The following is a 25,135-nucleotide window of genomic DNA, read 5'->3' on the forward strand; positions in this document are numbered from 1 at the left end:
TGGCTTTCTCCATGTCCATCAAATTTCACTATGTTCCTTTGATCTTTCTCTCTGTTGAGAATGTCAGCTCATCCTCTGCTTCAGTTCCTCCTCTTTGCCAAGTTCCCTGGTTCCAACACAAACACACTGATAATCATCAGGTGTACAACCTCCAGCACTCTACAACACTCTACAACTCTGGCGCATGATTTGAAGGGGCCCCCAACTCAATGCCTTCCATGGGCCCCTTCCTACATCATTAATGCCAACCTGGCTGCAAGCTTACCTGTCATACGTTTACAAATTGTCATTTAAGATTCTCACAATGCACTGGAGTAATGTTTCGTTAGGGACTGTAGGGCACCAGGGGAAATTTAAAATGATGGTTCATAGCTGCCTGGGGCAGGGATCAGCAGCACCAGTAGGCCCTGATGTATATCATTTTATAAAGCTCTCCCAGTGTTGATGTCGGTTCTGGGAAAGTGATTTGTGCACAACTATAGGGGCTTTATAAATTGATACATGTGCATTTCTCCAGCATGCCATTACAGCTCTTTTCTGAGGAATGGTGTCACCAGTGGTGCCAAACTTGTATAGCCTTATGAATGTTGGCATTTTTGAACTGCATAATAATCATTACCACTGTATTTAAAGGTAAAGTAAATACCCAGTCATAACCCGTAAGGTAAAGGTAAAGGACCCTGGATGGTTAAGTCCGGTCAAAGATAACTATGGGGTGCAGTGCTCATCTCGCTTTTCAGGCCAAGGGAGCCAACATTTGTCCACAGACAGCTTTCCGGGTCATGTAACCAGCATAACTACTGTAAACCGCTTCTGGTGCACGGAGGACCACGATGAGTGCCAGAGCACACAGAAACACTACTTAACTTCCTGCCGCAGCAGTACCTATTTATCTACTCGTGCTGGTGTGCTTTCGAACTGCTAGGTTGACAGGAGCTGGGAAAGAACAACAGGAGCTCACCCTGTTGAATGGATTCGAACTGCCAACCTTCTGATCGGCAAGCCCAAGAGGCTCAGTGGTTTAGACCACAGCGCCACCTGCGTCCCACATAACTCGTAAGATTCAACGTGTGACCATCCACAGACAAGGTTTGAGGTTTCTGCATAGTCTGGGGACACCCTGAGAGAGTCAAAGGCACACCCACACGTGGAGTACTGTGCACAGATCTGCTTGCCAACTGTAGACGTCATAAGAACTGGAAAGGGCACAGAAAAGGACAACCAAAATTATCAGGGGGTGGAGCAGCTCCCTGTTTGTTCATTTGATTGATTATATTTATATCCCACCACTTCCCTAAGCAGCTCAAAGTTGTAGCATACATGGTTCTCTCCCTCCCAATTTCCCCTTACAACCAATCCGTGAAGCAGGTGTGGATCCACCAATTTGGATGGCTTTAAAACGGGTTTCAACAAATTAATGCAGGTTAATTTGCCTCTGAATACCAGTGGATGGAGAATAAGGGTGGAACAGGTAGTTACCCTCGTGTCCTGATTTTGAGATCCCCAAAGCATCTGGCTGGCCACTGTGTGAAACAAGAAGCTGGACCAGATAGGCCTTTGGTCTGATCCAGAAGGGCTCTTCTAGAAGATACTGAACCATTTTGCCTTGATAAGAGGAGAGAGAAGCAGTTCCCCCTAGTCTAATGCTTCAGTACTATATAGGACTGAATATAATAGTATGGGGATGGGAATTGTTTAAAATACCCACAACTGCACAAACCCCACCCATTACCATGTTGTATCTGCAGTGATCCTTCCACCACCATTGCTCCCTCAACCAATAATCATCTTCAGAAGAAAGCTACTCCCAGCTTGCTACAGTGGCGTAGCGTGGGTTGTCAGCACCCGGGGCACGGCAAGTAATTTGCGCCCCCTAACCAGTGGATTTGCGCCCCCTAACCCTAACCCCCAGATGTTGCGCCCGGTGCAGCCGGCCCCCCCTGCACCCCCACGCTACGCCACTGGCTTGCTATATTTACAATTTGCAAAGTACCTGAGAAAAACCCAAGCACTGTATCAAGGGACTACATTCTAGTTTAGAATACAGGAATAAATCAGCCATCCAGCCAAAACTGGTCTCCTTACCCTGCATGAAAACAACTCTCCTTACATCATTGGGATCAGAGGAACACAGAAGTCTTTTTTTTTGGTCTTCCAAAAGCCTGTTAGTCTATACATCAACTTAAGCAACGCAGCAATGCAGGGGAGGTCTCTTGAAATCCAAACCACATGGACACTGATTTGTGCAGCAATCTATATAACCACACATTGCACAGATCTGATAATTTGCCACCACAAATCGTTTTTGACAGTCTACAGAGGGATGGCAAAATCCACAGGGCAAACATCCACCTGGCATGCTGCCACACACAAATGGCTTCCCATGTGAATCAGTTGCCATAAAGTTTGGATTTCAAACCTCAAGCAATCACTATGTGGCTGCTTGTTTGTGTTAATCAGGCACTTGTGCCAATGAGCTGGGAAACTTTTTCATATTTTGGCAAACAAAATTCATATTAAGAACACACCATGATATATGGATTTCAGTAACTCATTGTGTTCCCACTGTGTTCACTGTTTGAAAATGAATACCATTGTCAAGAGTCCTTGCAAGTTTCACACATATTGGTCAACTCCATTTAGTCACTACCCTTCAACTTTGCCTCAGTATCCCCTCTGTTAGGAGATAAACAGCTGAACATTTAAGGAGTCAGTGATTTCTCCACATAATAGGCGAGATGTCAGCCTTGAAATACAGAAAGGTACTTCTCCCATCACCCTGTAGACTGCTATGCAGTTAAATGTCCACAGTAACTATTTATATATCTCAGGTTTGAGCAAAGCTGCACTCATTCATCTTTAAAACAGCCTTTTGAGTAAAGTCCCTACACTTTACAAACAAGAAACAGGGGGCAGAGAGTGACTTCTCTACCCAGAAATCTTCGGCATTGGGTCTCCAGACGTTTTGTTGCACTACGAGTCCCATCATCCCCGAACGCTGGATAGTATAGCGTGGGATGATGGGAGTTGTAGTCCAACATTTGAGGACTCCAAGGTTACTTTAGCAAAAGCCTTACTGAGCACAAGGGTCTTGGGAAACATGCATAGCGACTAGAAGGCTTGCCCGGGGGCGGGGGGTGCTGATGGCAGAGAATCCGTGGAAGCGCAAAGTATTCCAAATTTCAGCTTTCACCGAACGCTCTTATTGCATTCCTGCGTTTTGTTAGTCTAAAGCACGGCACCAGAGACTTCAAAGAAACTCGTTATCACTGACATACCCACCCAAACACAGTTCCCGGTCTGAAAACACAGATTCAGCAGAGGCTTCACTCGTTTGCGCCATTACTTAGGAATAAATGCCCCATCCAAGGGGAAAAAAGAACATAGGAAAGAAAGGAAACAAGATGCCAAGAGGAGGAAAATATGTGATGTTTGTCCTTTTCTGGAAAGGCAACAAACTTTGCTATTCTACTTCGGCAACAGTTTCCTAGCATGCAGTTTGCAGTATTTACATTTAACTGATTAGGCAAATGAATAAAAGGGGCACCTTTAATTTCACAGCTTGCAAAAAATCCCAGGCTGCAAGGGATCTCCTACCTGCTTTAGAGTGCACAGAGTAGCGGCAGATGCAGCTGCGGACTGACTGCAAAGAGTTTGCTGATAGATCCAAGCTGAGATAAGAATGATGTATTATGTGTACAAAGGCAAAAAGAAAGCAGTTCAAGTGGGAGCCTTCTCTTCCAAAATAAAAGGGGGGATCCAGATAACGTGTTTCTTTTTGCCCCCTTGTGTATCCAACAGCTACAGCCTGCTGAGCCTCTCTGCAACTTAACGCAGAAATTTTCTTGCTAGGCACTTCGCAGGAGGTGGGTTGGAGGCGGAGCCTGGGAGATAAGGAGCCCTGAGGGAGGGGGGAGAGGGAGGAGGCTTTTCTGCCATCTACGCTGCGCCTCCACGTGGAGAAACTGTAATATGAGGAAAGTAGCCGGGCGGGAGGGAGAAAAGGATGCGAGAGAATGTTGGCAAGACTGCTGGGGGCGGGGCGGACGGAGCACTTGTGAAGAATGAATTTTATGCAGATAAATTGCTGACTGGGTGGGTGGGGGCCATTGGGTTTATTAGTTATTCTGCAATGGTTCGCTAATTATTCCACAACATTGATGCTTTCCACAGGGGCCGTATCGCAAAGCAGGACCAAAAAACAAAAGCTCTCGCGCGCACACACACACACAAATCTGGGTTATGAAAAGTTACGGAATAGCAGCAGGAAGTTGCAGGATATGCACTGATTGGAAATGAAGCAGTATGCAACCCAAAACTTGCAGGTGCAAATAGCATTGGAAGTCGGATTGTGTATGACCATCCTGATAACATCATGAGCAAACGTTAGCATGAATGCGCAGTAAAAAGGACATGACAGAAGGGGTCCCAAGTATGCCTGTGCGGGGGTAAACTCAGTAAGGAAGAGGTGAGAGATGGCGGAGATTCCATGCAGTTTAGCCAGATCATTGTCCAAACTAGCCCATAGATGCCAGTTCCACTGATATAAGCTTGGAACTTCTACATAACTTTGCCCATGCCAATGCAATCAGTGATGGGGAACCTCTGGCCCTCTGTTGCTGGACTACAATTCCCATAAATATTGGGCTGGTGGGACTTAGGCAGATGTTATTGGAGGGCCTACAGTTTAAATGAAGAATAAAAATCTGATTACAATGCTTGTTAAACTGGCTTATTTGTCAGTGTTCAGGATTCGCCTCAGCAAGCCCAGTTGACATATCATATTTAATTATTTTACTTGGGTATGGAAATATTGTATTTCTTCCTCTAAGTTAAAAGTTTTGTGGCTAGATGGAAAGTTTCTGGTGATTCAACAACTGCTTTTGGTTGATGGCCAAACGTATTTGGACAGAAAACTCTTGTGGAAGAAGCTGTAATGTAAAATTAAATTGCTATCATCTAAAAATAAAGCTGGGCATCTGATTCAGATTTAAAACAGTACATAAAGGCTGCAATTCTACACATGCTTTCTAGGGAGCAGGTCTGCAATCCAAAGGCCCAGTCTGCTGTGCTAGGGCAAGGTGGTTGGACAGGACATTGTTTTCCCTACATCCAACCTAAAGCAGCTCTGGTGGCATCCGTTCCTAGAGTAATGCATTCCTCTAGCCTGGAACTCCCTATTCCACTCGTCAGATGGGCAAACAAGCCAAAATGCCACCTTTGGAATTTCCAGTACTGATAGCCTGCAGGAAGACCTAAATGAAGGTGTTCACAAATGAGGTTCATAGCATTTATACCCCAAGAAGGTCCTACTTTTTTGAATGCCGCAGCCTAGGATTCAAACCATTTTTCTAGAGACGAGGGTTTGCCCATGTGTCCTAGAGAGGCCCCTTTACGCCAGCATTCTGTGGCTGCAATCCTGCATACATTTAGGCTGCCTGTATCCCACCAACATCAGTAAGAGTTCAGCATCCAAACTGATTCACATCCGAGGTCAGTGCAATATGCATCAAGAGAAAACAAAGCATAAACATTGAGGCAAATTCCTTCCTGCATCAACTTTTTATGACGTAGGGCAGATGCAAGCAAAAGCTAAGCTCCGTTATTTCTCTATGAGCATTTATAACTCAAGACACATTATTCAATCCTAGGGATTTACTGGATAGTGTTCGAAATGGAAATCTGAGAGAGTACTTAGATCCAAATACAAGGATTGAATCAATGCCAACCAAATCATATCTCATGCTGACTGATGTGCCAGGGGGAATTTTAGACTGCCAATATTTGCAAATTACATTTTAACAGTCAATTCTCTTTATATCTACTCAGAAAGAAGCCCCACCGAATTGAACAGTGCTGAGTCCCAAGTAAGAGTAAAATAAAGGATTGAAACACATATGTCAACATCTTAATGCCACATTAAGTTTTTGAAAATCAATTGATTTTGAGAAACATTAGGAATTCAGTGACTGGGGGTATCATTGTCCAGAATCTACAAAAAATGCCATTAAGTTTGCAGAATGTAGAAGATTCATATAAAAAGTAATCATCTGGAAAATGGAAATTCCAGGTGTTTTAACCTTGGGGATATAAAAAGATGAGACACAGGTTCGCACACTGTATGACTCTAAAGTAAAATGGTTTCATAGGCACTTATATGGAAGATTTGATGCGGAGCTTGTAAAGATAGAGAAGGTGACTAGCTGCTCACCTGCAAGAGGGGTGTTTAAAAAGGCAGACAGGGAATTCAGTGGGGAAACTCAGTGTGAATAGTCAAAAGAGCTGGGGGGCAGCAGCCCCTATGAAGCTCAAGCTAAAAAGTTACCTTGCATGGCAGAGCGACAAACCAAGCTCGGATTCACACATCACAGAACAAAACAACATCATGGGGCTTCTAGGACATAGTCACACAATACAACAGCTGCCAATCCCAGCTCTTAAATGAACACAGCTTTATGAACACAAATTTTTTTTCTGTCACATTTGTCACAGTCGCTTTACATTTTGTGCTCTTTAAAAAAAGTGCATCTAAAAACATGGTGCATGAAAGAGTGGGAGGTTGTGGGAAAACAATCTGAAATGGTAGGAGAAGGGAAAGACTTACAGAATGGAAAGAAGGTTTGGGGAGGAGCATGGGTATGGAGATTCCTGAAGGATCACATTTGGCCCCTGAGCCTGAGGTTCCCCATCCCTGCTAGGGTCCAAGGACAGAGTAAGTATCTTGCAAGAGAGAGCATATTCTCCCTGTAAATCTACGAACTACCATCACATATACCTGCCTTTACAAACAACGGAGTAATTGAATTTTCAGAAGAATTTGCATGCAGATGACCTAGTCGGTTTGTTATAATCGATTTCGGTAACACAAACACAGAGCAAGGCAAGGCCAAGAACCCAAGTTGGGTGCTAAATAATGACATGCATCCATTACTTGGGTTTCATAGAACCATCCACACAGAGCTTCTGCACTTTTGAAAACTGCAGTGCACAAACACAAAAGTGATGGTAATGGGTTGGCCCAGTCCTGTATAAGCATCTTGGCTCTCCCAACCATTGCATTGCATACACAGCCAGGTATCAGCACTACCCATGCCACCTACATAACTGGCTGTGTGTTCTGAAAGAATGAGTTTTTCCCCTGTATGCATTCTGGATTTCCAGTTTAGAACGACTGTACAGTGCTAAATCAATAGCCTGAAAGCTGCTGCACTGATGCTGCTTCAGCAAATGCTATCATTGAGGACCACAGATAGTGTTAATGCATTATTCAGGATTCCCATAATTAAAAAAGACAACCCACACACACCATACCACATGAAATCATTAGGCCCCACTCCACATTGTATGAAGGGCATCAGAGAGCTGGAACTTTGCCACATTTTTGTCTGTCTGTCCTGTATTTCTTTGTCAGATTTCACTGTTGGAATACAGGAGAGCTGAGAAGTTAGATCTGCAATATGATGGATGCAGCAGGATCTAGGAGCCAACATTTCAGGAGCAAACAGCTAGAGAAGGCTACTTGAATCCTAGGATTACCAAAACAAAGTTTGGTAACCTCTGTCCAGCTCAGTAATGCATTTGCCAAGTCACTGAGCCAGAGTTAAAAGACACTCAAAAACAAATGATAGCATATTGAATTTTTTGACCCAAAGAGCTGATGGAACTAATAACTATATGAGAGAGATAGCATACCCATAGCTATACTTAAAGGACCACATTATGATACTAGCATTATAAGGTATAATTATTATGAAGTCTTTCAAATTGTTAATTCTGTGTTGGAACATATTCTGCTTTCCTATTGTTCTAATTGTTCATTGGAATATTCTTGCTGCTTAGCTAGCAGACAGTGCCTTCCTTTCTTTTTATTTCCTTTTTTTAAAAAAAATGATTTTTATTAATTTTCTTTTCTCGAAACAAATATCCAATATTATTGTTAAACATACATTTTCCAATTTCCCTGTTGACTTCTCTCAACTACCATTTCTGGTTTATTACATCAGATGATACATTCTGCTGTTTACATACAATATTATGTTATCACATTGTTATACTTCTTGTTCTCTGTAAATAAAATTGTAAATGTTTATTTAAATCCTGCCAGCAAGACCATTTCTTTCTGTTGTTTCTGCAAATATATTGTAAAGAGTTCCCATTACTTTTCAAAGTCACTATTGTCCTTTTCACACAGTTTGTCCGTTAACTTTGCTAACTCTGCATAATTCATCAACTGTTCTTGCCATTGTGTTTTTGATGGAATCTTCTTGCCGCTGTTGTAGCATACATGACTAATGTCCTTTTTTCTTTCGACAACTCTTGTCCTAAAATACCTAACAAAAAAGCTTCTGGTTTTTTAACAAATGTTATTTTAAACATTTTTTTAGTTCATTGTAGATCATTTCCCAATTTTTTAAAATAATCTTACAACCCCACCACATATGATAAAATGTACCTTCCCCTTCTTTACACCTCCATCAATTCTTTTGTTCTATACATTTTGCCACTTTCTTTTTATTTCCTTTTTATTTCCTTACGTATAGCAGTCCTGGTGGTTACTTGCCATAAAGAAACCACAAAATTGCCAGAATTCTAGTGGGAAATGATTGCTGCTATTCGAATTTGGCTCTTTGAATGTCTGTGGATCCACATGCTCCTTTTTATCCTGTTTAATTGAAACTGGACCTTTCATCACCAGTGTTTGGACAGATGATGAGCAGTATTTGCCCCATTGTTCTGTCCTTCCCTGATGGCATGGCCACAAATCCCATTGGAAGAAAGTGGTGGCGAGGCCTTCTTTCACTTCTTGAAATAACAACATGGTTTCAACTGTCTTCACTTGCTGTATATGGAAAGAGGAGGGGGAAATAGCTGCAAAAACGTTTCTCGCTGCAGAACTCTTTCCTAACTAAAAACTGGCTTTCCACACCAATTATTACTTGCAGCTTGTGTGCAATTACTGTAATAGTAAGAAACAATATCTAACCATGTGATCGTTTTTAAATCCAACAGGCTGTTCCACATACCACTAGCCAAATGGCCTCAATCCAGAAAAGTTACAACTGTTCCCAGGCTCTCTCTTGTTTTATTTATCCATTTAAAGGCTTTTAAGGCCCTTTGGAACTTATTGTTTCCTTTGCCCTGAAGAGTATCCCCTTTCACTTTAGAGAAAATGGCTTTACTGCTAAAGAAACATTGAGAAGATTAGTCTAATGGTCTGATCCTGTGACCTGCTGTGCTGGCAAATGCAACTGCTGGTTAGATGCAAGCGCTTCTGCCTCTCTGAGTTGCAGCACCAGCACAATCTCACAACTTGTGTTCTGCCAATGTCTTGCCATATTTCAAAAAGTGAAAATCTGGAGTTGAGCTTTTTTTTCTCTCTCCAAAGTTTCTGAGCTATTTTTAATGAAAAGCACCAAAATCTACACTACCAACATGGCTGCCATACGTCCAGATTTTCCCAGACGCTGCTTAAGGGGGCTGAATACCAGCAACATCAGGAAAGTTCCGGATGTATGGCAACCCTACTTAATGATTGTGATGGTGCAATAGGGTCAGTCATCATCATCATCATCAATTATTTCTATCTGACTGGGTTGCCCCAGCCACTATGGGCAGCTTCCAGCAAATTAAGACATCACACACAGTAAAACATCAAACATTTAAAACTTCTCTATACAGGGCTGCCTTTAGATGCTCTGTCCCATGAGACTAGGGCCCTGCAGGACTTGATCTCCTTCCGCAGACTGATCCTAAGGGTTTGCTAGCCCCTATTAGCATGCAACTCAACTCAATGCCTGTTTGTACAAACAGAAGAATCAAGTGGTGAATCTTTTCCTTGATAGCACCCACAGCCAGGCTGCACGTCGAATTTGTATGGTTGAGTTTGGGGGGGAAACCATCTTGTGTGCAGAAAAATAGCAGAAGGGGTTCAGGCTAGCCTTTTCCCTGACATTCCATTTTTCTATGTGCAGGGAGATATCCCTTCTACTGTTAGGAAGAATATCCAAATATTCAGTCACCTAATCTTCTGCCTCAATGTTTTCTGCCTAGGGGGAACCATTACCACTTGACCAGTTTCATTCTCCTGACCGTATCAACTGGGCTTCAACTTGCTTAACAGTGCAATTCCAAACACACTTATCCTAATGAGTAAGTCCTACTGAACGCAGTGGAACTTAACTTTAGGCTATGTATGTGTCACATGTCACATGCTCCAGGACTAATTTTGCATGTCCAGCTGTGTGGCAAGCAATTTTTTGATGGTCTTTAATTCGGTGATATTTCCAAGATAAAAGGATATTTCCACAATAAAATTGTAACTGCACAAAATAAGCAGTTATAATGAGACTGGAGCTGAAAAGAGGGATAGGGCAGGATGCCTCCCCTGCACTATACTGCTTTTTTCTTTTTAAAAAGAAATAAATAAACATGAAGAGACAATTTTGAAGAAGTATTCCTTTGTTAAATTGATCAGTTTTCCAGGGAAAAAATTATTTGGGAACATTTGTGGTGGGAATAAATCAAAGCTATCCTGTCCATTAGCCCATGACCCTATAAAGCCATGTGGAACAACTAGTTCCACATCTCGGGCAAACTTTTATGGAAACCTTGGCAGAGACCTGCAAATCTAAATAAAGGTCAGTTTCCTCTCTCAGATTGGATTGATCTCCCCAGTGAAACTGGGTTGGGTCTGGCTGCATTCAGATGCTTCCTCTTTAAACCGTGGTAAACAGAAAGGCTGAGCCAGGGAGAAAGCAGCACTCTACCTTTTCCCATTCCACTGCTGGATCAAATCTGCCACACAACCCAGAGGCTGCTGCATTTTTGGAAGCTGCACAGTTAGATTGCACTGTGGGTGCTAATTTAACCATATGCGGCAGATGTTTGCGTGAGATATGGACTTGAAGCGTTCTTCACTTAGTGCAAAAGTGTATGCATGTAGTGTATATGCTCATCTATAAACAAAAGGTAAAGGTAAAGGGACTGCTGACCATTAGGTCCAGTCACAGACGACTCTGGGGTTGCGCGCTCATCTCGCTTTATTGGCCGAGGGATCCGGCGTACAGCTTCCGGGTCATGTGGTCAGCATGACTAAGCCGCTTCTGGTGAACCAGAGCAGCACACGGAAACGCCGTTTACCATCCCGCCGGAGTGGTACCTATTTATCTACTTGCACTTTGACGTGCTTTCAAACTGCTAGGTTGGCAGGAGCAGGGACCGAGCAACGGGAGCTCACCCCGTTGTGGGGATTCGAACTGCCAACCTTCTGATCGGCAAGTCCTAGGCTCTGTGGTTTAACCCACATCGCCATCTACCTTAAAAGCTTTTTTCCTCCCTACCATGCAGCCTTCTCTCTTATCCCTGCCCTACCCACTTACTGCTAAAGCATTTGGGCATTGCGGGGGTGGAGAAATGACACTGTGGGATTGGGGAGAGAGCTCTGATAAAGGCTTGTAAAAATCACCAAATGATGTGATGAAATCGGATGAAGATAAATTCTCTCTCCTTCTCCCAGGGCTTTGGGTCTCCCAACTAATTTGACTGGCAGTAGTTCCAGGGCAGACAAAATAAACAACTTCTACACATGATGCATAATTAACTTATGGTCACTGTTGGAGACAGGCGGCGGGACTAACTGGGCCCTTGGCCGGATCCAGCCCGCCTCTCCTTATTTGCTTATGTGTTGTTCTGCCAAGCAAAGAAACCTACGTTTTGATCCTGCTGCCTACAAAACTTGACATTTTCTCCAAATGTTTCCATTGAATATAATTAACATCTGGAGAAAATGACAACGTTTGGCAACATACATATTAAGTTTAAATTGTATTAAAATGTTAACTGTGGAAAGGGCATAGAGCTGGGGGGGAGCACCACCCAGCAGGATTAGAACCCCCAGTCCGTAATGTTCCAAACCACTGTGCTACTGCTCCAGAAGAGAAAACTGCTGCTTTTAATTTAGCCCTATAATATTTTTCCCATAATGAAAACTTAAGCAAACAAAAGGAAAATTTTTGCTTATCTCTTATACTTTATTTTGTTGCTAGGAAATGCAGTGTGGTGTAGTGATTAGAGTGCTGAGGCAGGACTGGGAAGATCCAGTTTCAAATCGCCAATCAGCCGCAAAGCCTACATGGTAACCTTGAGTCAATCACCCATCTCTCAACTTATCCTATCCACCCAGGGTTATGAGGTTTAAAAATGGAGGGAGGGTGGATCATCACATATCCCACCATGAGCTCCTTGGAAGAAGAGGAGCATAAGAATCAGGTAAAGACTGCTACTGTTTAGCACAGCCTTCTCCCAACCTGGTGTATGCCAGATGTTTTGACCTATAACTAGAACCAGCTCTTGCAAAGCATGGCCAATGGTCAAGGGTTATGGGAGCTGTAGCCAGCTTCAGTGTCAAATCCCTAGGAGGCAAAGATCTGCACTTCTGCACCCTACCCTGCCGCTGCCAAGAGCGGCCTTGGCAGGGGGAAATGTAAGCTTCTGTAGAAAGACCTGCTTCCTTGTCCACGCCGGGAAGAGGAAACAGAAACTGTTTTCTGCCTTTGTTGCCATCCCACCACCACTGGACCTCAGTTTCTCTTCTTTAGCTCTAAACAATTCAGAACAAAACAGCTGGACTGGTACAATCCTGAACCAAGCAGGAGCAAAAGGCATGAAGGTGTTGGGCTAGGGAGATTTTTGCATCCCAGGAAATGGAAGAGGCCTGGTCCATGATGTCAAGGTGTACATGCCTTGTGTGTGTGTTTGTGTGTGTGTGTGTGTGTGTGTGTGTGTGTGTGTGTGTGTGTAGGGGGCATAGGTTAATGGTGGGAGCACAGTTGCTACTGAAGTTCTAGATTGTATACACTTCTCCCTAATGAAAACAAAGGCACTTTCAGCATGTTCCGAAACAGCCTTCTTTATTACATCTCATGGCTAAGTTCTGGTACTAAATGCAGGTTCAGGAGCTGAGCCTTAGTAAGCCTAGCACAACCTTAAGTTTGACAGAGACAGTACAGACTAAGGATAATTGCTGTCCCCCATCATGCCTGGATTTGGGGAGGAAAAGGTTAATCCTTCTCCTGCTAGGAATTCAACTTTTCATTTAAGGCAACAACAAAAGAAGCTTTTAAATGCTAATTGATTCACAATTAATCCAAGAGTGGGTGAGAATTCCAATAGGAATTCTGCCAAGTGAAACCACCTCTCAGAGTGCAAGGCCAGTGTGTTGGGAGGTGAGAAATAGCTGTGAAAATAAAGGGGAATTCTTCCCATCCCTAGTATTTTTTGCTCACATTAACTCCCTTGAGCTTGTTTGTTTGTTTCTTGGCTAGTCACTCCACCAACACATGCTGCTCTTTATATGTAACAAACCCAGCTCTAGCAACAATTTTCCAAGATCAGCCCAAGATGTTCTAAGGAACTGGAAAGTATTATACACCTGCCCAAAGTGGCCTACTACCATTCCACATGTCACAAAAAAGCCCCTCATTCGAAGATTGGGCAGAGGAACCTTAATCATATTTCTGAACACCTGTGGGGTGTTCATCAGTCTTAAAATCTATCAATGGACACTTAAAAAAACAAAACAACTGATGGTCCCAACTGTGCATTGGCTCTTTGAACAAGATACATCATGATACATATTTTTTTTACAATTATCATTGTAGGGAAAAGTGGATAGCTTCACACTGGGCTCTGCCCCAGCTGTCCTCTAGCAAGAATTAAGAATTTTAGAATGCTAATAATGGAAAATTGTGGGAGGGGGGAATTCCAGTAGAAAAACATGGTCACTCCTTTGAGTCTTTTTTGTTTAATGTTGGAGTATAGCAGCACTCATGCAAGGTGTTTAAATTCTGAAACGTTCAAACGAAGTGTAAACATTTCTTACAGAGAATTGGGGTCTGTGCTAGAACACTGGTGCATGCCTGCAGATAGGTAACTTTGAAATAAATAACTCAAGGAGATTGGAATTTTAAAATATACATTTCAGATTTGTTTAGTTTATTTTTTTTAACTACTGCTAGAGCACCGGAGAACTCCAGACATAACATTTAAAAAACAAATAATACATTAAAAATAATCTAAAACGTAAGACTGAATTAAAGAAAACATGCAAGAGAGGGTCTCCCAAGGGCTGTAAAATACATCATATCATCTTTTCTAAGGTTTACATGAGAGCTCCAATTTGCATGAAGATGATCCGATATTGGGACATGCACATACACACCCCTAACTGAGCAACTTCCACAGCCCTGGCGCTACCAAAGTCAGAGCTCCGACATCAACAGGGTCAAAGGAAGGTGGGGTCAGAGTGGTTGCAGGGGGGTTAGAGGAGAACCAGGAAAATGCTTGGATCCAGTACCTTTACAATCACCCAATATGCCCCCAATTGTGGGAGAAGTTGTGCCAGCTCTAGACATGAATTTCTCCCTCCTATTTCCTTCTCATTACTCCCAACGAGGAGGAAAGAGTAATAATAAAAAACCCCTCTGTCCTCACTTTTGTGCTGCCACTTTTGTGCTGTCCAGAAAGACTTTGGATTTCCTCCTGCCAAGCCTTACTTCACTGAAAGACATGCTTGTTCCTTTGAGTGACTAAAATGTGCATGCTTTCAAAGGAAGAAAAAGAGTTGCCTTTCTAGCGGCAGATGCCAACTTGCTGCTTTCTAGTAATTCTAAACAAACATCCATGGAGAAATTTAGGAGGAGATAATTCCATAAGTGGAAAAAGGGGAAGGAAGAGATTATGGCGAAGCCAAAAAGTGCCCCCAAATGCTTCCCCTTTTCAGTACAGCTCACCGATATTAGCAGAGCTAAACCACTGATACTTCTGCACTTTTTTTTTTTTTAATTTAAAGGTGGTTCTTTCTAGATTATCAGACAACCAGTCAAACTTGGCTACCTACTGATACCACTACAGTGGTACCTTGGGTTAAGAACTTAATTAACTCAATCGGTTCTGGAGGTCCATTCTTAACCTGAAACTGTTCTTAACCTGAGGTACCACTTTAGTAAATGGGGCCTCCCACGCCTGCTCAATTTCTGTTCTCATCCTGAAGCAAAGTTCTTAATCCAAGGTACTATTTCTGGGTTAGCGGAGTCTGTATCCTGAAGCGTCTGTAACCCGAGGTACCACTGTACAGGTAAACAAAGCTGTTCAGAGTTAGGGTGTTTGAACAAGATAGCAAGGAGAAGGGGCTGCTGAATTTCAGAGGTTGTCTAAGTTGAGGTGCAATGCTGAGCACTGCCCTCTAAATCACTGTCTCAAATATCAGATATCTAATCAGTAACATGCCATTGGGGGAATGGCGGGGGCAGGTAATGATTAAAGCTCAGTTTGAGTGTGCATGCTTATTGTAGATTGAGAGAACTCCAGCTAGCACTAGCCGACATCAGATTTCTGTGTTTTGATAAGTAATAACAAAAACATGTTTGGCCCATCTGATATTGGGTCACTAATTACACTAATTGATTATTTTGCATCTTCCCATAATACAAAATCCAACAGCAGCAATGAATAATGTGGGAACTGCAGTCAAGTGCCCATTTGGAAAAAGGAAAGAGGAATGGAGAATTAAAACTTTGCATACCTATTGAATAGACAAACTTGCATAGTTTCAGAAATAGCTTGATAAATGTTTGCACGTGTTACACTAACTTACCACAGTATCGAGGGCTGTTAATTGCATAAGCTTTTCACAGATACACAAATGAAGGGGTTCTATTTTGGTGTGTCTCTGTGTTATGAAGGAGAAGGAATACTTAGAAAAACTCAGGGAAAATACTGCTACTGCTGCAGCATTTATAATCTTGTGCTGCCCCACAGTGGATAAGTTCATATGGAGAGCTGTATCTCAGTATCCTTTTCTTCCCATTTGAAAATTCTAAGATGGAATTAGCTAAGAATTCCTTGACGTTGTTACGGTACCCTGAAGAAAAGTGCTCTTCACAAAACATTTACCTTAATTAATTGCTTTCACCTTGTTAGCTGACTTCTAGCTCCTTCCCTTTTGAATCACGTGGAGGGGGCATCTCACAATGATGGCCAGGGAATATGGCCATGCTGCTGGGATCTTCTACCAAGGCACACAGCTGGCCCTGAATGTCCACATGTGTTTGCATGAATGTCTGCTGTGGAAAAGCCTAAGCATGATTGTGCAGTGCCCAAACTGAATGAAAGCCCATGCACAAACCTCTGTTCATGGATAGGATTCTTCTTCACTGCAGACATCCATAGGAGGGCCAGCTGTGTGCAAGGGGGTGGGGCCAGTAGTGCCTGCTTGCTCTGCTTTAATCACATGATGCCTCTGTCATACAATGAACACACCAAGGAGGCTTACGCATTACCTGTGAAGTCAGGCTGACCCAGCATAAACGTAAATATGAGCTGCCTCAGCAAATGCGTCAAGGAACTGAGGTCTTGCTAAGGTTATCAAACTTAGTGTTGTCAAGCATTGTCTAGGGAAAAAATCAGTGAGAACATATACAGTGGTACCTCAGGTTAAGTACTTAATTCGTTCCGGAGGTCCGTATTTAACCTGAAACTGTTCTTAACCTGAAGCACCACTTTAGCTAATAGGGCCTCCTGCTGCTGCCATGCTGCCGGAGCCCGATTTCTGTTCTCATCCTGAAGCAAAGTTCTTAACCTGAAGCACTATTTCTGGGTTAGCGGAGTCTGTAACCTGAAGTGTATGTAACCTGAAGCGTATGTAACCTGAGGTACCACTGTAATCACAAAGAGGTAATAAGTAGATTACTCACAAATGGGGCCTAATTTGCCACTCAAGATCAAAATGGCATGTTTAACTGTAGTGCTTCTGGACTTAGTGGGGTGCGGTGGCATAAGAGTGACTTTCAGATGACAAAGGGATCAAGGTTCCCTGCACCTATCCTGATCTGCTTTGTTTGTTTTATTCACTGTTTATGTATATAGTGCTTTACAGAGTAATACAGGAAAAGCAGGTTCCTGCCATGAGGAACTCAAAAATTTAGCATTCTGCAGAGGGAGAAACAACAGAGGGGGAAAGACACGACACAAGGGAACAAGAAAAATAAATGCAGCTGTTCTTCGGACAGGAAAAGGTTAAGTGAAATGACTGTGCCTAATATGCTTACATGGTGTCAAATACAAGTTAGTATTTTGAAACAGTAGAGCTGTCAAAAATTATACCAAGCTGTAGTTTTTCCACCCCTCAAGCTCTTTTATAAGACCTTGGATGGTTAAAAAAAAGTTGTTTGAAACTAAAGTATAATTCTTCTTACTCTTGCACTTTAACTGAACGTGTTCGCTATAAGTAACTGCACGAGAAGCCTTAGTGAACACGTTGTCATTATGTGAAATCCCTTGTCACGAGTGAGACAGGGAGTGAGAGGATTACAAGCCTTTTAATCATGTACAGATTTCCACAAGCAGTTGCAGGAAGCTAAATTACTTCCAAATTAAAGAGTGGCATGCAACTGTATTACAAGGATTTTCACGTTAAAAGGAAACAGGGCACATTCTTCTTCTGTGACAATCTCCTCCAGCCTCTCCCTATGAGACTAGCTCTTCCAAAGCTATAACAGATTTTTAGTCAGCACTAGGAAAGAACTGAGTGAACAACCTGTTGTGCAGAAGCCTGGAGTTCCTCTAGATCCCAGGTACCCTCTTATACCAGTCTGACCTAGAAAGCATGGGACAAGCAGAAAACCGTTCAGACATGTGTTTTCTGGGCACAGGATAAGTGGAAGTGTGGACAAGACCTTTGTTCTCCTTAAGTCTTCCATTCTGAAGCCAAAACTAAAATGCATTCATTAAAAGTATTTTCACATAACTTAAATCCAGCATATCCAAGTAGCCCTATATGGCCCGGTAAAAGGAAGTTTTGATTCTTAGTACAGTGGTACCTCGGGTTACATACGCTTCAGGTTACAGACTCCGCTAACCCAGAAATATTACCTCGGGTTAAGAACTTTGCTTCAGGATGAGAACAGAAATCACGCGGTGGTGGCACAGTGGCAGCAGAAGGCCCCATTAGCTAAAGTGGTGCTTCAGGTTAAGAACAGTTTCAGGTTAAGAATGGACCTCGGGAACAAATTAAGTACTTAATCTGAGGTACCACTGTATACTTGCTACTTAATTGCTCATTAAAAATAGAATAAATGGGCAAGATGGTTTTGTGAACTGCGCAAGGACTTCTGCCTGCAAAATGGTGCTTTCCCCTCTCTTCCCCACGTTCTGTCCCTGCATCCCCAAAATTGGCAGGGGGGTGGGGAGAACCCCCAAAACAGCACACAGGGGGAGGAGAGGGGGATCATTCCCTCTGTCAAGCTGAAATGCTTGCTCTGACAGAACAATCAGAAAAGTGATGTTGAATTCCTCCCAAAATGTTTTATTGAATTTTTCTGTATCAACAACAATAGCCAGTTTAAACTAAACACGCATGGTACGATTATGGCCGTTGGCCATTCAAAATAAAACCGTCTCAATAAACACATTTTGCTATATTTCATTGGTTTCTGGTTGTCTCTTTATGAGACCTAGAACATTGCACTTAATAACAGTAAAATCCAGCTAACAATAAAAGTGCACTAAAAGAGCACAACATGGATTTAAAACACCAGTAAAACCACAGGAGTCATCAAAAGACACCAAGAAGCCATGAAAAGCCTGGACAAATGAAATGTTTTTTACCTGGGACCTAAAAGCCAGCAGATTCCGTGCCAGATAAAGAAAAGGAAAGGGTTCAACAAGTGAGGGGCTGCTGAGAAGGTTCCTTCTCTGATAGCCACCCACTTCGCCTAAGAAAATGAAGCACGCAGAGGCAGGCTTCCATGTGAACATTCCAGCAGATTGATATGGGAGTAGGTGTCGTTCAGGTACTGTTCTACTTTACAGCTACCCAAAAAAACCTGATTGGGAACCTGTGGCCCTCTAAATGTTGTTGGACTCCAACTCAAATGAGCCCCAGCCAGCATGCCAGCTGTCAGGGGTGTTTGGAGCTGTAGTGCAGTAAAATCAAGTCTTGAATGCCAGATTATGACAAATTTGATCAATCCCACCCATCTCAATGAATTGTTAGAAATGGCAAATACTTAGCTTATAGAAAGAGTTTCAAAATTAACATTTTGCCAGTACAGTCAAACCTCGGTTGTTGAATGCAATCCATTCCGGAAGACTGTTCGACTTCCGAAACATTCGACAACTGAAAACTGAAAGTGGAAGCCTCAATACAATAGGGAAACTGAAAACGGAAGCCACATAGCACATTTGGCTTCTGAAAATCGTTCAAAACCCAGAGCAGTTACTTCCAGGTTTTCAGCATTCGGGAACCTAGGTTTGACTGTATTACCCATGGGCCTTTCTGACCATGTGAGCTATCTGCTCCAGAAAAGCCTTTTCACCCCGAAAAATAAGACAAGGGATAACCCATAATAAATCCATACAAAGTGAAATATTTCTGGCTGTGCAATTTTTCTCTCCATACATTTAAGGCAACTTTACATTCTTCTTGTCAATATGCTCTGAGGGCTGTTTCACAGTTAACACATTTTAGGTATGTACCCAGTATGTTTCAAGATTATATTTTAAGATATAAGGTAGAGCATAAAGTGTGAATTCGACACATCTTTTGAAACATGCACATTAACCTACACATGCATTTGTTAGGTAGTGGGGATTGGGTGCCACTCCCTGCTGAAAGTATGTACATGCATGATGGCAACCCCGTCTTGCTGTCTCGTAATGGGTGAAACAGACCTAAGACTTAATGACCACCGCCCCCCCCCCAGTCTGCAAAGTTTCTTTTGAAACTGTGAGCGCAGAAAACAATTTTAACTACTGACATGATGTAGCAGAATAAATATTGAGGAATAATTTTTCATATCTGTGGAGCATTTGGAACAAAGAACATCTGTAAAAAGTGTCTCTCAGGGATGCATTGTACTTTGTTTGAAGGCAGTTTAAAATGGCTTTGCATGGTTCTCTTCAAAGTTAAGAGATCTTGGAATTGCATAACAATGTCAGTAAAACACACACACACACCAATGCTACACACTTCATTTCAATTAGGCTGCTGTGGGAGCCATTAGTGGATTCCATGAATGCTTATTAGGGCTGGGGTCAAGAATAAAATGCTTAGCAGATACTGCTTTTTGTTCTTGTGAATTATCTGTACAGAGCATGCTCTCTCTCTCTCTCTCTCTCTCTCTCTCTCTCTCTCTCTCACACACACACACACACACACAGAGAGAGAGAGAGAGAGAGAGAGAGAGGCATCCATGTCATCTTGGGCACTACATGATCACTGTTGAGCACATACAAATAGGTCTCCCAGCTGAAGATATCTGTAAGGAGGAGCAGTCCCACTTCCCATCCTATGCATGCCCCACTTTCACATGAGTAATGTCTGAAGGGACTTAAAGTGTTTCAAGAGTATATCATGAGATGTGGCTTCTGGGTGAGTTAAGGTAGAGACAGTTGATAATAAATATGTGTAAGACCCCAAGAAAGTGGGGTCCTCTTATAATTGTCCTCCTCCTATAATTCAGAAACTGCTTTAATTCAGAAACTGCCCTCCTCCTATAATTCAGAAACTGCTTTATAGGTACTAATGTCCCTCTCTCCCACAATATATCAACAAATGAATTTAGCAAAATAACTCTGAAGCTGCAGGTTGGCTGGTTCACATCCTGTTACGCTGAAATGAAGCAAAGTGGAAGAGCAAGTGATGCATGCTTTGTTTCCCATGGCAGACAGGAGGACAAGTTATAAAACAGGTGCTGCAACAGAAGTTGGGAATCTGCAGTCCTCCAGATGCTGTTGAAGTCCAACTTCTTCCAGCAGCCACAGCAAGTACAGTCAATGTCATAGTTCAGCAGTGTCTGAAGGACCACAGGTTCCACAAGCTTGTGATAGAAGCAACTATGGTTGTTTTGAATGGCATTAGTCAAGATGCAGTGAAGGTGCTGCACAGCCTACATGCACACAGAGGAGCCAGGTACGAATCTAGATGCAAGTCAATGCAAGAAGTGGTCGTAAGCCGGTGGAAACCTGACACCAACCACCTGGTGACAAGATGATCAGTGGCCTTTCAAGCTGCTTGGTAATCTTGATGTTCCTGGATACTGCTTTGGGCAGTTTCCCAGAAAGGAGATGCATTTGGCTTATTTTCAGCAATTATGGTTTACTGTCCTTAATTCTAAGGGTGGAATTCAATGAAGTGTTCAGGCAAATATTCTCCTTGTGCAATGAAACATTCTCCCCCTCTCCTCCCCCTGTGCATCCCTTAAATCTGTTATAGTATTCCCCCAACCCTGCAGAGCATATCTGGTGGTGATATGGGGTGCATGAGGGGAACAGAGAGAATAAATAATAAGCAAGTATCTCACTACATGCCTTTGAATCCAAGGAGAGGGAAAGCAGCACTGAATACAATGCAGGCTTTCTCCAACCCACCCACTGCTGTTGATGGTCCAGTGTGGGCTCCAGATATTCCCAGAAAAAGCCAAGAATAGACTGCAAACAATACATGTTTGGAAAGTCCCCAAATAAGCACAAAACAGTCAGTTGTTATTGTTGTTTAGTCATTTAGTCATGTCCGACTCTTCGTGACCCATGGACCAGAGCATGCCTGGCACGTCCCCCACTGTCTCCTGCAGCTTGGTCAAACTCATGTTCATAGCTTTGAGAACACTGTCCAACCATCTTGTCCTCTGTCGTCCCCTTCTCCTTGTGCCCTCCATCTTTCCTAGCATCAGGGTCTTTTCCAGGGAGTCTTCTCTTCTCATGAGGTGGCCAAAGAATTGGAGCCTCAGCTTCAGGATCTAGCCTTCTAGTGAGCACTCAGGGCTGATTTCCTTAAGAATGTATAGGTTTGATCTTTTTGCAGTCCATGGCACTCTCAAGAGTCTCCTCCAGCACCATAATTCAAAAGCATCAATTCTTCAGTGATCAGCCTTCTTTATGGTCCAGCTCTCACTTTCATATATCACTACTGGGGAAACCATAGCTTTAACTATACGGACCTTTGTCAGCAAGGCATAGCTGTCAACCTTCCCTTTTTTTGCAGGAAATTCCCTTATTCCAGCGCCGCTTCCCGCTGCTTCCTGCTGCTATCCCGGATTGTTAGATATCCCATAGACTGTCCCCGGGACAGGTGAGGCTGCTGATCCCTTATTTTCGAGGCTGCTGATCCCTTATTTTCAAATCTGAAAGTTGACAGCTATGCAGCAAGGTGATGTTTCTGCTTTTTAAGATGCTTTCTAGGTTTGTCATTGCTTTTCTCCCAAGAAGCAGGCGTCTTTTAATTTTGTGACTGCTGTCACCATCTGCAGTGATCAAGGAGCCCAAGAAAGTAAAATCTCTCACTGCCTCCATTTCTTCCCCTTCTGTTTGCCAGGAGGTGATGGGACCAGTGGCCATGATCTTAGTTTTTTTGATGTTGAGCTTCAGACCATATTTTGCGCTCTGTTCTTTCACCCTCATTAAAAGGTTCTTTAATTCCTCCTTACTTTCTGCCATCAAGGTTGTGTCATCTGCATATCTGGGGTTGTTGACATTTCTTCCGGCAATTTTAATTCCGGCTTGGGATTCATCCAGCCCAGCCTTTTGCATGATGAATTCTGCATATAAGTTAAATAAACAGGGAGACAATATACAGCCTTGTTGTACTCCTTTTCCAATTTTGAACCAATCAGTTGTTCCGTAGCTTCTTGTCCCACAGTCAGTAGGGGGCCCTAATCAGTCCACATGCTTACTCTATGCAGGCCAGACCTAAATATTTCTCATCAAGGTTTTTAGAGCTGTATTATCACCACAAGAGGGGGCTCCAATTCAGTAAGATAACGAGGGCTGAGACTGTTCTCTTTTAGCTACAGATTGTAGCATAAAGGATAGCTAACCAACAGGAAACACCCTCCTGAGAAAGATCACAGCATAAAACAATTAGGGAAATTAATAATGCAATAGGAATGGGCTTGTCTATGCCACGTTTTACAAAGCATAAATAATATGTGGGATGGATTCCCAAAGATAGCAAGAGTTGCAGCTGTAAACCTATTAAGAAAATTGATTAAAAGAAAATCAATAAACTCTATCAAGGTGTGCTAGCCTTCCCAGATGGCTTTTTCCCCACCCCCAAGAGATGATTATATTAACTATTACTTGAACTCAAAAACCCTACTTACCAAAAAGTCAGATTCATCAATGGACCTTTCTCCAAGAGAAGAGCATCCATTTCAGTAAACACCAGCCTCTTCCTTCCCTGGAACTGGCACTAATCTCATGACAATCAATAACTGCACATTATCTCCAGCAGTCAGACTAAAAGCCTATTTGTGCCACGAACCACTGAAAATCTGGCCAATGTTGGTGAAGCTTATGGGACTGCTATCAAGCAAGGCATACAGAGCATCCAGGGTTTTCTTATGTTCTGCTTATTTTGGCATCGCCTTCAAAGTCATTAACATGCCACCAGTGCCATAGGTTGTGTGTGTGTGTGTGTGCGCGCGCGCGCGCGCGCACGTGCTGAAAAGGTAATTATGATGGAACATTCTGAAGGAATACCACCTGAATAAATTCCATCTGGATGAAAGGAACTACAGTACAAATTCTCAAAATCACCGTTAGTTTGGTAAATGAGACTCAAGTTTGCTTTTGTTAAAAGTAAGGGGTGTTCACAAATAGTGTACCGTCCATGTACCAGTGTAACCTGTGTATGCAATAGCTGAGCTGAAGAAAAAAATCAACTAGAGTACACTCACAAAAAACCCATTTGTACAGTGTATTTGTAGAGACTGCTTGCACCCATCTTCAGTGTGACATGTGAACATGATCAATAATCCATTCAAGTTATATCAATATACTTTATCAGAAATGCTTTATCAGTACATTCAAGTTATATTTGTATAATGTTTTGGTAACTTGGCTGTGTAAGTGGGAACATTTCTTTCCAGGTAGGGTACACATTAACCACTTTGGACCACTGGTTTGCCTCTGAAAGGCAGACTTTCTTTTTTTTTATAAAATATTTATTGAGGTTTTTAAACAATACAACACCCAACACATAAAACACCATCACCAAAGAAAAGAAATATAAAGAAGGTACACACAATACACAAAAGAAAAAATACAATACAATATCTTCAGAGACCCAGTTTCTGTAACCTTGCTTTCGGACTCCCTCACATCTCCCTTTCCTGCGTTCCCGTTTAAAAAATCATATTCTGCAGTACTTCACCTTCTCTCAAATCTTATTCTGTACCTTTCCGATATTATGTCTCAAATTTTACACTTTGTTATCAAATATTTAAATATTTAAAGTTTGACATAATATTGTTCAGTTTTCATCTTTGTTCTTATAATTCAATTATTTTCATACTTCTTTCCGCTAAATTTGCTAATGCCGTATTATCTTTCTATCCTGCAGACTTTCTCTCAGGATCACACATACACACACATGGTCTTTATTACTTTTTATTCATGTTTCATACTGCAAAGCGACATGTTATGGAAAGCACAGAGTTGCCTCCCAAACCAGCACCCCCTGTTGGGTTCTCCAAATCCTCTCTATAAATGTACTAACCCCGATTCTGTGTCCATAATCTTATATGAATCCTTTCTCCCTTCATCAACAGCCTATTATGTAGAGCAAGTATGAAGAAACACACAGTGAAGTGAGGTCACAAGTTAATGGCAGTAAAGTATTACTGCTTTTTATGGGGGGGGCGGGATTTTGGCACAGGAATGCTAATTTCTGCAGCAACCCTGTAATTTTTCATGACATGTATGTCTCTGAACTGTGTAGTATCTGGCCAGGGTTATATTTGCCAAGTCCAGTGAATATCAGTAAAGGTTTTAACACTCAACCAGTTTGACATTCATTGGCTGGATAATGTATTATGTATATGCTATCTGGAGTTGTTCACTATGGACCATATCAGAAACACAAAAAGCAATTACAGTGGTCCAGTAATAGATGCAGGCATTAATATACATTCCCACACATATGTAGATCTTCAAAACATACCCACACTTTTAAAGCATACACGCCATCCATTTAAAGCCCATTACTTTCCCCAAAGAATCCTAGGAACTGTAGTTTAAGGCTCCAGGGAAATGTTGCTCTGTGGAGGTAAATTACTATTATTCTCTTGGGTGGATGGGT

General features: G+C 42.4%; 1 protein-coding gene across 1 annotated transcript in view; it reads right to left on the bottom strand.

The window, feature by feature from the left end:
• COL21A1 (collagen type XXI alpha 1 chain) overlaps positions 1-25,135 on the bottom strand; it is a 126,328-nt gene that overhangs the window by 89,413 nt on the left and 11,780 nt on the right. The gene's annotated exons all lie outside the window — the stretch shown is intronic.

This window comes from Podarcis liolepis (assembly GCF_965112155.1).
Source record: "Podarcis liolepis genome assembly, chromosome: 3".
NCBI classification, from domain to species: Eukaryota; Metazoa; Chordata; class Lepidosauria; order Squamata; family Lacertidae; genus Podarcis; species Podarcis liolepis.